This window comes from Coturnix japonica, chromosome 1 (genome assembly GCF_001577835.2).
Source record: "Coturnix japonica isolate 7356 chromosome 1, Coturnix japonica 2.1, whole genome shotgun sequence".
NCBI lineage: Eukaryota > Metazoa > Chordata > Aves > Galliformes > Phasianidae > Coturnix > Coturnix japonica.
Window position 1 is genome coordinate 175,051,855 of NC_029516.1, and position 13,386 is coordinate 175,065,240.

Here is a 13,386-nt window from a genome sequence, read left to right on the forward strand (position 1 = left end):
CCTTCCCTTCCCTTCCCTTCCCTTCCCTTCCCTTCCCTCCTTTTCCTTTCAATGATTATAGTGGGGATGGATTGATAGGTTGGACTAGATGGCCTTAGTAATCTTTTTGAACCCTAATGACTCTATAATTGCATGATTTTACATCATTTCTAAGCTTTACCAACAGTACATGTATTGCACCAAGGCACAATAAATCCTCTGGGTTGTTACTGGAAATCTAACAATGCTAAATAATTTATCATATCCACGGGTTAAAAAGAACATTTCTCTATTAAAAGCATATGTCAGGTTCCATCCAACTGCTTTACAACTTCATTGCTTATAACTGCACAGGGCTCGTGCTCTCTTCAAGCCCAATCACTGTTCTTCACACTAAACTCTAATTATGCAATCTAGCACGAAAAAGGCAGAGATACAACTCTGTAACAAGCTTAGGCAAAACCAAGGGCCCACAAATCAAAAATCAAAAGCTGGCTCACACCAACTCTATTCTTTGTGCAGCCAACCAAGACTAATTAATGCTTTTAATATCAGTTTTACCCCTTTTGGCACTATAAATCAGAACACGCAGCCTTTACGAGCTAACAAAGGAATCTGTGAAAGGTGTATCTTATTAACCAAACTCACACATTCAAATGCACTTAATCAGAAACAGGTATATTTAGCAGCACCGTACTCGGGAAGCAGAATCATCTGCAGGCTGTACACAGAGAACACTAATTTATCAATACAAACAAGGCTGGCACGCTGGTAAGAGATGGTAAATTATACATCTGAAGGAATGAAGGAAGATCCATCACTTCCAGCATGGCTTTAGTTGGAGCAGAAATGTGGAACGAGTGCTATGGGGAAGCACTGCAGGGACTGGGGAGCTCGTGCTGCAACCTCCCAGGCAAAAGCCTTCAGGGCCTGAGAGCACTTCTGTATTTCCCCAGCATGAATGGCAAGCAGAGCTCAAGCAGACCTCCTGCCATCACCTCACCAGCAAGGCCCCTAGGCATATTCTCATCAGCACACTGCACTTGTTTGGATGGTGTTTGAGGCGTTTCTTTCTTCCTCTCTTCAGGAAATGCACATCCCCATTTGTGGTTTTGAAATCCATGACTCAAAAGCCAGGTGTGTATAAAAATCGACGTAACCGCATCGCTTTGCTCTCTATGCATAAGCCATGATGCCTGCTCACTGCAGGTCTGCTGGATGCCAGACCCTACGAACGCGTTCCCAAAGGCTATGCATGACTCCAAAAAGATGTCAAGGCCAAAGAGCTTTTCACTGACACCCATATGATGAGACACAGCTACAATGCATTTCCTAGGCTCAAAGAAGGAAAAGAGACCATAGGCTTATCCCCAAGATCCCCAAGCCCAACCCCAACCTGTACCCACCATGCCCACTGAATGGAAAACATTTCCATGTCCCAGGAAATGTTTTCAGGAAGTGAAAATTCACATGAAGCAAGGATGGGTAAAGTAATCAAGGACAGATAATGCAATTGAGGATGGAAACATGTAATTAAGGATGGAAAAATGTAATTAAGGATGGCCAAAGATGTCGAAGATGGACAAAATAATCACAGATCCCAAAGCCTGTCCACCCCGTATTTATGCCTGGTGTGGGAGAGGGAAGACAGAACCCAAAATCCAGCAGATTGAAACAACCAGAGCTTTCTTGGGGTTCACTTAAGAGAGCCCTATGACTGCACAACTCATAAAGGTAAGGTAAAGCCCAAGAGAAGGGTATCTATTTGAATATCTATATTTGAAGGGTATCTATTGGTCAAGAATGTCCACTATCCCGTTTTTCCCTAAACATGGAAGAGGCTGCTGAGAATCTAGCTATAGTAAAAAGCAATACAGTGAACAACATACATACACTAGAGGAGTCTAGGCAGCTGCTCCTGCTGGCTGTAACCATCCCAGTGAAGTACATCCCATGCTCATCACCATAGATTACATGGTATAGCACAGAACACCCATCCTCTGATCTCCCCCCACCCCCAGACCTACTATCTTTCCTGGAAGCGTCCAAGACCAATTTAGACAGAGCCCTAGGCATCCTGATCAGGTGGGTGGCAACACTGTCCATGGCAAGGGTTGGAACTGGATGGGCCTTAAGGCCCCTTCCAACCAAAGCCATTCTATGGTCCGCGATCTTAATCGATCCTGAAGCTCAGAGTGCTACACTCTTTCTCAGCAGCTACATAATCACCTGAAAAACCTCCTCTATGGAGAGCTCTGAGGAAATGGGCAGTGCTCCTGTGCCCTGATTTATGTTCCACCTACCTGCACAGCACTAGACATAGACACAAACATGTTCCTGCCTGCATTTTCCAAGCCATGAGATGAGCAGCGTGCTCTGAACTTAGGTATTTTCAAGATGCAAACACATTAAAAAACCCACAATGTCTGCAGAAAACTACATTGTAAAACATGGACAATATTCTAACACAACCTATTCCCCTCCTCTACATGCCATCCAAAGGAAAAGAGGGAATGTGACTCGCCCTGGCCTGGGTACCACCATCATTAGACAGCACCACGGACAGAGATCTCGCTTCACTCTACGACTGGATCCTGGGACCTACAAAGATTGGTGCTACAGATGGCATCACCCAGACCACACGTGCTCTGAAAGGACATTTCTGCTCCAGAGCAGAGCTGTGTGGAGTACTGTGGACCTGGCAAAACTGGCACTTCACGACCTTAATGGTCTTTTCCAACCTTAAAGATTCTATGGAACGCTCACGAGATCAGAAATAATGAGATGAAAGGAGAATCCACGAGGTCCAAACAGGCTCAGACACAAGGAATCATAGAACCACAGAATCACTGAATTTCTCAGTTGGAAAAGACCTTAAAAATCATCAAGTCCAACCTCAACCCAACCATACTGCCCTAACTCTAACAGCCCTCTGCTAAATCATGTCCCTGAGCACCACATCCAGATGGTTTTTAAGCACATGCCGAATTCCATCCACGTGCCCTGCACATGGGCAGCCTAATGCTAAAATGTATTTCTAAACGTTTACCTCAAACCCAACCATTAACACAGATAAGGGAGGTTATTTTTAGATATACATGGGCTTTCCATGCCGTGATTAACTATTTAATTGCTGGCACTTCCCTGGATTTGACATGGAAAAGGGATGAGGGTTTGCTACCTGAGCAGGAAACATCCAGAGTAGATGAAGTTAAGAGGTCAGCATAACACCCATCAAGAGTTCAACTGAATTTCTTCCATACTTTCATTTCCAAACATCTCAGCACCACCTCTGCCTTCTTCCTCCTTCACATCAACATCCACCTGCTTTCATCCATAAGCCAACAGCAGGCACTAAACCAGAGCAGGGCTTTTCCCAGTGCTGGGCTGAAGCACTCCTCGGGCTAAAATACTAGGAGACAGCATGCATCAGTGTTCAACACAAGTGCAATAATGCAACGGATCCCTGTGCACAGAGCATCCATCAGCACTACTGCTCTCTGCCTGCATCTGCTTTCCAGCCTCTTTGACTCGAGTGGGAGCAGAACGCTCAGTGGGTAGCCCAGCAGCTGACATTTAAGGTTTGTGTTACTAAGCAATCAGCAAAACATATAAAACAGGGGAATAAAAAAAAGTCTATTTTTGCCAAAGTCCTGCGCAAAAGCAGCTGGGTTGGGTCAGGCTGACACTTCAGCTGTCCTGGTGTTTTCTCTGCAGTAAAAGCAGAGCATGAATACCCAGGGGAAAATTCACCTACAGAGCAGACACACAGTGATGCTTTCCAGGCTGGATGTGGCTCTGGGCAGCCTGGTCTGCTGGCTGGTGACCCTGCACATAGCAGGGGGCTGGAGCTGGATGAGCATTGAGGTCCTTTGCAACCCAGGCCATTCCATCATTCTATGATTCCATGATTTTCTTTACACAAAGGAGCAACAGAAGCTGATAGAAAACCATCTATGAGCCGATGACAGAGCTGCATACAAGGACTGTCCCCTTGCCAACCCTCTGATTTGACCCAGCTGATGCCTTTCACCTTCTTTTGGATACAAAACAATTGTGTTTATTAAGACAATAGGAAGACTAACAACCACTAAAAAGCCAACTCTCACAGCTCTTTACAAGAGCAGCACACACCTACTGTGCATTCTACCCCAGTCCTCACTACCTCAGACTTAATAACTCCATAAATCAATGCAGTATTCCCATTCAAACGTAACCATTTGAGTACACCACGCAAATGTGAGTCAGTACCTTTTGTGAACAAACTTCCTTTGGATGGAGATGATCTGGACGGCGACGTGCCTTGGGCTGCGGGGCACTGGGACTGGTCACAGCATTCCACAGCTCTAAAGGAACAACAGAAAGAGAACCATCAGTGAGGCTCTGCTGGCAAACCCAATGCACAGAAAGCACGGCTTGTCCCATCGTGGAGACGTCGTCATTTGCACTGCAGCAAGAGCAGCAAGGCATGTGTGTATGAATCGGACCCACTGCTGTCAACTGGTGGGTGGGTGCATCTACTGCAGCTCCCTTAAAGTAAATGTCCATTTGTTTAACCTCTAAAAACTCAAAGAATTCATTTTTCCATCGGGATTTCCAACAGATTATTCAGCATTTGCATCCTCTCTTGAATCAAGACTGAGAATCTTCCTGTAGGCATCTGCTACGCTCGGTGGCTTTGGGTGGGATACTCACGTGGTGCATCTTGCACTAAGGCTGAATGAACTGAAACTCAATGCTTTCCTATATCCTGCCGGAGAACTGCATATATCTATTATAGATAGATATATAGATATATAGATATATAGATATATAGATATATANATAGATAGATAGATAGATAGATAGATAGATAGATAGATAGATAGATAGATAGATATATATATATAGATAGATATATCTATATATATAGATAGATATATCATATATCTATCTACTGCATATCAGTCAGCATCAGGAGCAGACAAACCAAAACCAAGATCTTCTCAGCTTCCAAAAAGGAGAAAACACAGGAACTTGGAGTGTTCAGAGTGTGTGGGGCTGAGGGACATGGGCAATGGGCATGGTGGGGTGGGCTGGGGGTCTTGGAAGCCTTTCCCAGCCTTATCAATTCTATGTGTACGCAGTTAACCTCTCTCTCTCTCTGCCTTATAACACAGTGTGTGTGTTGCTTGGAGATTCCTCACATTTTTGGGGTTTCTGGCTTCCTTTACAGCCTCCCAGTTCAATGACATAACTACAGAATGCAACAAACCGTCTCCAGGAGAGAGAGAGGAAAGGCAAAGTGAGCTCCAGCAGAAAGGACGACTTGACAAATCTCATCACATCACGCTCAGCACTGGCAAATGAGTCTCTCTTGGAGCACATTTTGTACTCCGAGTAGCCTCAGTGCTTCGGGAGGTACCAAATATAACACAGCCCCGTTTTAACTTCCTTCCAGGAATACACACAGCCATTTATCAAGAAGACGTGGGCTGCAGCTTCAGTTCCAAAAGCTTCGGTAACATTTTGTCAAATGAAATTATTCCTTTCGTAGTGAGAAAGAAACAAGAAAAGCAATGTGGGTACCAGCAACCTGAGTGCAACCCCTTCCTCACAGCTGCACCCCCCCCAGCATCCTTGAGTGTGCCCACCTATGGGACCAACCCTCTTTCCATCCGTTTTACACTAAATCTGGATGCCTTCGCCCTCAGTGCTTCACTCAGCAGATCCACCTTGGTAGCTAAATTTGCCAAGTTTTGCATTTTTTTTGTTTTAATTTATTATTTTTACATCTTTACACCTCCATGGCCACAGAAACCCATAAATTCCTCGTGCTGAATGCACGAGCGGTGCTTTCCTTCCATATAACCAGCTTGGTTCAGCAGGACAGCACTGCAGTGACCTTCAGGGCAGGGAATTATCAGCAACTTCATCCTTCCACTATTTTCCAGCTGTAAACAAGCAGACAGAAGTGTTGTGCCCACCTCCTGTTCACCACATCACTTGGGTCATCCTGTCCATTACCTACAGCCACAAAGCATCTCTGCTCTCTTCTCTCTTTCAAAAAACCCTCAGAAATGGTCAGAACTGAAGATAACACAAATGAGTACTAGCAAAAATCAAACTTCTGTATGAATTCTGTATGACACTTATTAGACATTGAGACAAGGAAAACATATTTTGAAGAGAAAATGGCATATGAGGAGCCAAGGATGGACACAAAAGCCAGTCTTGGGTTGCTGGAGCTGAGGGGTTTTGCTTTGTTTTGGCTTCTAAAGTTTCTGGATGCTGCTACACCTTCTCCAGTCCACTTAGATTTAGAATCACAGAATCATTCAGGTTGGAAAAGACCTCCAAGATCCCCAAGGCCAACCCCAACCCAGCCCACCATACCCACTGCCCACATCCCTCAGTGCCACATCCCCATGGTTCTGAACACCCCCAGAGATGGTGACCACCCCACTCACTGGGCAACTGTGTCACTGCCTTATAATGCAGTTTATTTGCTCGTCTACCAGATTTGTACAAGTGGAAAGCCACCTCAGTTTAGGGTCAGGGCTCTTGCATCTCCTGCTCACCACTCTCAGCTTCCTACAGCCTTCTTCAGAGGGCCAAAGTTGCAGCAGCTTGCTGAATAAATTCATTAACACATTTTGCTCAAGTTTCCCATTAACTTCTAATTTCCTAATTACGAGATTACATGCTCTACCTTTTAAAGCAATTTACCTCTATCCAGTTGAGCAAAGAAACCCAACAAAGGATTCCTGCAGCTTACTCCCTGAGTCCTCCACTCACTCCCATTGTGTTTTTGGTGCCAAAAAGTTTAAACCCTTTAACATTTCCTTATAAGATTACTAGGGCTGCTTAGTAAGAAAAACCTTTACCTACTATCTTCACTAACTTGGCAGCAGGCAGAGTATTCTTCATTTTATTTCTATCCTCCTCTGCTATGACCAATATTAAGTTTGCTTCTTTTCACCGTTAGGATGATCTCCCTGATTCTTCTGTCGTACTTCCATCCATTTCTGTCCTTTTCTATCCATTGCTTTTGTTCCTCTATAAAAATCAAGACTCCAGAGGTAGGAGCTGGGAACACGGGTTATGAAATGGATTAAGAATTAATTAGAACACGTTGTTTAAAAACCTCACCTCGGCAGACTGTAGAGCGTTAGGGCAATGCTGTGCTGGCGCAACTCATTTAAAAACACACTCCATGACTTATCAAATGAAGATGAAAACCTTCACCGAGTTCCTGACATGCTGTAGAGTACAAACACAGCCTTCTCAGCCGAGGAAAAGACTTATTTAGTTGGGTTGCACTGTGCAACTTTCATCCTGAGCTATTTTTCTTCCTCAAAAACCTTCCCGACTGATCGAATCGTGTGGTCGTCCAATGGGACTTTCACCAGGACTGTGAATTTGGAAGGAACAGAAAAGCATCAGGAGGTAAAATCCTACTGGATGAAGATGGAGCCAGGCACTCAAGCACTCGATGTTTTTAAGTCCTATTCCCTTGGTCTACTCAACACTCCATTGGTCTTAGCCAAAAGGCCAAAGAACCATTCTGCATTCCACAGCCTTGTGTTTAAACCTCTGGGCATCCCAACTTTGCAAAACCAAGAAGGTTCTTCAGCTCCAATGAGTAAAACTCAGTTGACTGAGATTACTTAATGAACACTCCTCTATGCAGTCCCCAGGTGCTCCTACCCCCATGTTCTTTCAGCCTTAAAGCACCATCCTTCTCCCAGCACTGCACAGAATCATAGGTTCACCAAAGGTTGGAAAAGACCTCCAAGATCATCGGGTCCAACCATCCACACATCACCAGTAGTTCTCACTAAACCAGGTCCCTTAATACAACGTCCAAATGTCCCCTGAACACCTCCAGGTCCATCTCCAGCACCAGCTCCATGTGCTGGGCTGCATCCTTGTATCAAACAGTTCTAATCCTAGACAGGAAAAAATATTCAAAGGCACAGAAGTAGATGGTTAAAGCCATTCACCTCCTGTTTCCATCAGTGTTACAACACCACGGTATTGCGAATCTGATATTCTCTCTTGAGCAGCCTCTACTTTCTAAGACACCTTAAGGTTATTAAGCCACAAACAACTTTGCAGTCAAAAGAAAGCAAGTTAATTATCTAAGAGCAATGTTCATTGAAATAATTTACTACACCACCGACGGCCTTGAGCCTTCAAAGTCTTGGAATCATTGGAAAAGATCTCTTTACAACTACAGCAGCCTCAGTTCGACCTTATTGTGTATTGGGGGAAAAAAAATCCAAGAATAACATTCTGTTACGAGCACTAAAAGAAGGATTAATGAGAACATGGCAAACAATCTATTCAGACATGAAGACAAGCATCGACAGAGTTCCATTCTCATATAACTTTTGCTCACACAGTGAATAAATGAAGGACTACAGCTCAAAGGCATTAGGCTGGGAGCAAGGAGACAGTGGAGAGTTGACCAGGGACACTTGTCATAGAGCCTCATGTATGTAGATGTTAAATCAGATCATCCAGACCAGAGTTCAGTTCTTTTCAGGACACATCCAAAAATAAACTAAATAAAACACTGAGAAACCAGAAGTATTGGCTAATACACATATATATATCTCAAATTAGATCCACCTGAAGGAATCGTAAGCCCAAAACATCTGTGGGATCACAGAGGAGGAAAGAAAGGCATGGAAAGAAGTAATTTTGGAAGGCAGACCTCAATGCAGGAAGCCCAAATGGCCGCGCTGGCTCACAGTGCTTCCTCCACTTCCTCCCTTGAAAACTGCCCCAAGCCTCAGTACCAGCACAGCCCTCCTGCAGACTGGAGAACTTATATGGGTTAAAAATAATCCTTTTCTGCTGTTCTCTGAGTTGGCTGAGCAGATGGCCGCCCAGACAGCAGCACCAACGTGGTAGCGGGAGGACAAGTAGAACATGAGCCAGCATCAGTGTTGATGGCCATGTTGGTGCTGATGGCCATGTTGGTGTTGATGAACATCAACGCGGTCAGTAGGATGGAGGGATGAGATGAGGTTGGTCTTGGAGATCTGAGAGGTCCTCTCCAATCACAGTGATTCTCTGAGTCTACGATTCTAAGTCATCCAGCCTTGCAAAGAATGACAGAATATCTCAAGTTGGAAGGGATACAAAAGGATCATCACGTCCAATTCCTGATACCATAAAGCTTCACAAAGTCCTTCTAAGATGACACACTTTTACTAAACAGGGACTATGCCACAAATTTACCAAAAGAAGATGCCCACAAAACTTAACTTCTAGGTCTTTTTCCCAGAGCTCCTTTAATTTACCCACTTCCTCTCCACTGATTAGGGTGAGAAACATTCCAAAGCAATACCATGAGAAACCCACTGCCAAAGCCAAGCATCTTCAGCTCACGCACCCACAATATACTCTGCCCCTGAGAAGCCATAATATATCTCCCAACAGCCCCAAAAATGTGCTGGCAGAACACGTTCTAATCCAAGCCCGTCGCCCTGCCCATGGATGCCTCATTAAGTTACCTGCACAGCCTCACCCTCATGGTATCCAACCACAACAATATATGAAGTTATTCTCTTTGTACAGTTCTTCAAGAGAGAATGGCAGGAAGTGTCCCTGATGTAGAGATAAGAAAGAAACCATATTATACAGACTCCAATCAAACCCCTATATGGTTTGTAGGAGTTCAGCCCCCACTGAACCACTGAACCCACTGAGCTCTTCAATTCCTCCGCACATCTGGGCGATGGAGATGCACCCAGGCCAAGGAGAACAATGCATTTCAGCTTTGTTAGTTGTTGTATGTTTTGGGGAACCTCCAAATGTGCCAAAGCCTCCAAACAGGCCAGAACCTTCCAACTTCTGCTCCCCGGATCCCTTTGTTCCACCATATCACAGCCATCCTGGGGTGAGAGGCGCAGCCATTTCATGCTTCCATACCATAACTCCATTTCATTTCACGCACTACAACGGCGAAAGTTTTGCCCTTGGTTTGGCAGTTTTTTATACCGTGCAATAGCAATTAATTCCCCTTGGCATAATTTATATGAATCATTGATTTAATACAGATAGCTAGGGGGAAAAAAAACCCTATTAAGACATCTCAGTGACCCCACCATTGCTGCTGGATCGTTCCTGGCAGCACATTTTCCATGCTTGTTTTAAATGTGCTTGCCACAGCATCAGCACAATTGTCTGCAAAGCAGAGACACGTTTCACTAACATATGCTCCAAGTCAACACGGCGGTGGATATCTTCAGTTTATGACTAAATGTTGCACTGCACTCTTCTTCCTCCAAATCCAATTTAATGTCTCTTGAGGGAGTGAAAAAAGGGCTGTTTGTATTGCAGCGTGCTGCAAAAATCTGTAAGCAATTCTTCTCTTGTGATCTTTGAGCTGAACCCAAAGTGGGCACATCCAGCAGGCTCAGACATGGCACATTGATGCACATCAAGAGGCCTGGGATGCCCAGTAGGAGGATGCTGACTGCTTCTGGAAGCACAGATAACAAAGACGCACAGAGTATTTTTGGAACCTTTGGAAGGGTTGGGCTTGGTTTTTTGTTTTGATTTGGGGTGGTTTTGATCTTTACAAGAAAAGCTGGATGAGACGTTACTTTGTGGAACTCCCACAGGCTCATAATGGGAAAAGCAGAGCTGGAAAAGCCATGCTCTCACTCCTTGCTTCAAGGCAAAACTGGAGCTATTCCTGGCAGAATTGCTTCTGAAACCTGTTGTTAGAAACTCATCTCATGGGGATTCCCATGTTTCCTCAGGCAACAAGTCCAGGGTTTGTGGCTGATTCTCCTCCACCCCAATGTGTAACCTCTGTCAAACTGGTGTCTGTTACCTCTTATCACCCTGAGGAACATGCACCACCCTGCCCATAACCTCCCTGCAGGTATAACAGTAATGAAGTTCCAACCATCCACTTATCACCAACAGTTCTCACTAAACCATGTCCCCCTGCACAACATCCAAACATTCCTTCAACACCTCCAGGGCTGGTGATAGATTAAATGCAAGTAAATGACCTACAATGTGCTCCCAACGCCTGCAGAGCTGGTTATCCCCATAGCAGCAGGATCATATACCAAGTGCTATGGCAAAAAGTTGGATGTTAGGACAAATTTCTTCCTACAAAGAGTGGTGATGCAGTGGAACAGCTGCCCAAGGAGGTTTGGGGTCACCATCCCTAGTGGGGTTCCAGTATGGTGGGAGATGTGGTACATGGGGACATGGCCACGAGGCACAGTGCGGTGGGTTGGGGTTGGACTTGGGGATCTTGAAGGGCTTTTCCAACCTTAATGATTCTGTGATTCTAAGCTTCTGCAGCAAAGCCAATTAAATATGCTCCATGCCTTATTTAAGGGCAGCACTGCTGGCAGAGCATTGCTGTTATGCTGCTTTGCAGTCCAAGGGGAGAGAAAGATTTGTCAAAGTAACGATAAAACAAAGCTAAGCAAAATGATTTCATGGCTCACTTTAAGAGCCTCCTATGTGCGCTTCCTTGACCTACTAAAAGCCTTCTGCAATAAAGAGCTGACCATACAAACGCACACGGCCCTCTCAGGGAAGCCATTACCTTCTAAATCTTACATCAACAGTGCAAAATAAAAACCAGCATTCCAAGAAGAACAAAAAGAAATGCCATGAACTCCCAGGAATTAAAAGTCCGTAATTGCATCTGATATCTCATATGAGATGCCCCAAGGAGACAATATCCCTTCAATCCAAAGGGAAAAGTTGTTTGGCTTCTGCACTATGTTCCAACCTTTGCTATTCCAGCATCATATCATCCTTGATCCATTGGCTTTGGGTGGCACTTGGGGATGAAAGGCAGTGGCCATAGTGGGGATGTGCAGTTCCACTTCTGCCTAACGCTGCTGGAACCATCTTCAGGCAACGCTTCAAGGATTGGCCCAAGGGCCAAGAAAAACATGGGGGCAAACCTGGGGTGCCTCATCAAACTCTTCCCATGACAAACACTTCTGAGGTATAAAAGGGCATAAAAATGTCAAGTGTTTGACCAGCTGCATGGGGAAGGTGTACGGCAAAGCCCTGAAACGTTGAGTCTCCTGGATCCAAGACTACATGAGGTGAGAAATGAAGAGAGGAAAATGGCCACTTCCTCAGCTGGTACGAAAAACATTAATGTGAACGTAAACAAAAAGGACATTTAGGAGAAGCAGCTGTGGTTCTGAATACACACATTGAGAAATACAAAGCTGGAGAGATCTGTGAGGACAAAGCCTGCCAGGTCCGCTCGGTGCTGTTGATGGCTGCCCATCACTGGAGAGTCGGGGCCATTGAGTTCAGTTGGTTGAGCCTCTGATGCCAGGTTGCATAAGGAAAAGACAAGGTAAATTTAATGGGCTCATGGGAAGCATTTAGGATAGCACAGGTCACAAAAGAAGGGGAGTTGGACTCCATATCTGTTTTAGCTGGGATGAAAGGTCTTGCACTTCACCTTCTTTTCTATTTGGGATGACGGGAGGATGGCAGAGACCAATTGGAAATCATGGAAGCGTGAAGGCTGGAAAAGACCTCCCAGATCCCCAAGTCTAACCCCAGCCCACCCTATTGTGCCCACTGCCTACATCCCCACGGCTCTGAACACCCCCAGGGATGGTGACCCCCTCCACTCCCTGAGCAGCTGCATCATCACTCTTTGGAGAAGAATTCTTCCCCATTATCCAACCTGAACCTCCCTTGATGCAACGTGAGGCCATCACCTCTTGTCCCATCACAAGAACCAGAAGTTCTCAGCCATCACAGCCACCAGCCTGCTTACATAGCCCAGGACCCTAAGACCAGGCAATGCTTCACCTCCTTGGACATAAATCATTGCCCTTATAGCCACATCACACGCAGGAATTAACTCTGCAAAGTGTCTGTGCCAGAAACTGCTTCCAAACAATGAAAGCAAACGATCCCCCCAACCCTCTAAACTCACATACAATAAGGAAGAACACAGAGAAAAACTTGTATGAGTAATAGGAGAGATGTTTCGTGCTACAGATAATGCATCAAAACGCATCCCGCAACCTTTTGCACAGCCCCAAAATGAGTAATTACTTGCCGGTAGATATCATCTACTCCACAAATCAAGTCCCCGAAACTACAGACTAAAAATGGGTTTTCAAAAAGTCAATTTATTAGAGATTACTGTGCAGACAGACAGATGAGGGCTCTCGTCTACTCGCTGCATTAACAACCTCTCAAAAGCCACAGGAAAAGGAAAATCAATATTGTGTATTTTTTTTTTCTTCCCTTGCATCAATTTATCCACCGCTGAAAAAAAGATAACTTCTCTGTGTGTGTTATGGGCACTACTACAGCCAACATCTCCTGCAGCCTGGGAATATAAAATCAGATGTTGCTGGGTTTAGCTGACTAAAGCCAAGGAGGCTGTGGATGCCC

At 44.9% G+C, this 13,386-nt stretch overlaps 1 protein-coding gene across 3 annotated transcripts in view; it reads right to left on the bottom strand.

The window, feature by feature from the left end:
- The window catches only part of FAM168A (family with sequence similarity 168 member A), an 88,765-nt gene extending 81,741 nt beyond the window's left edge, over positions 1–7,024 (bottom strand). Inside the window, exons 1-2 of one of the 3 annotated variants that reach the window (XM_015852665.2) lie at positions 6,846–7,024; positions 4,231–4,325 (exon numbers count right to left, since the gene is read on the bottom strand). The gene's annotated coding sequence lies outside the window, so the exon portion shown is untranslated. The remainder of the gene's footprint in view (positions 1–4,230; positions 4,326–6,845) is intronic. The other 2 variants (XM_032442318.1, XM_032442317.1) reach the window with 2 other exon arrangements.
- Positions 7,025–13,386: the final 6,362 nt, after the last annotated feature.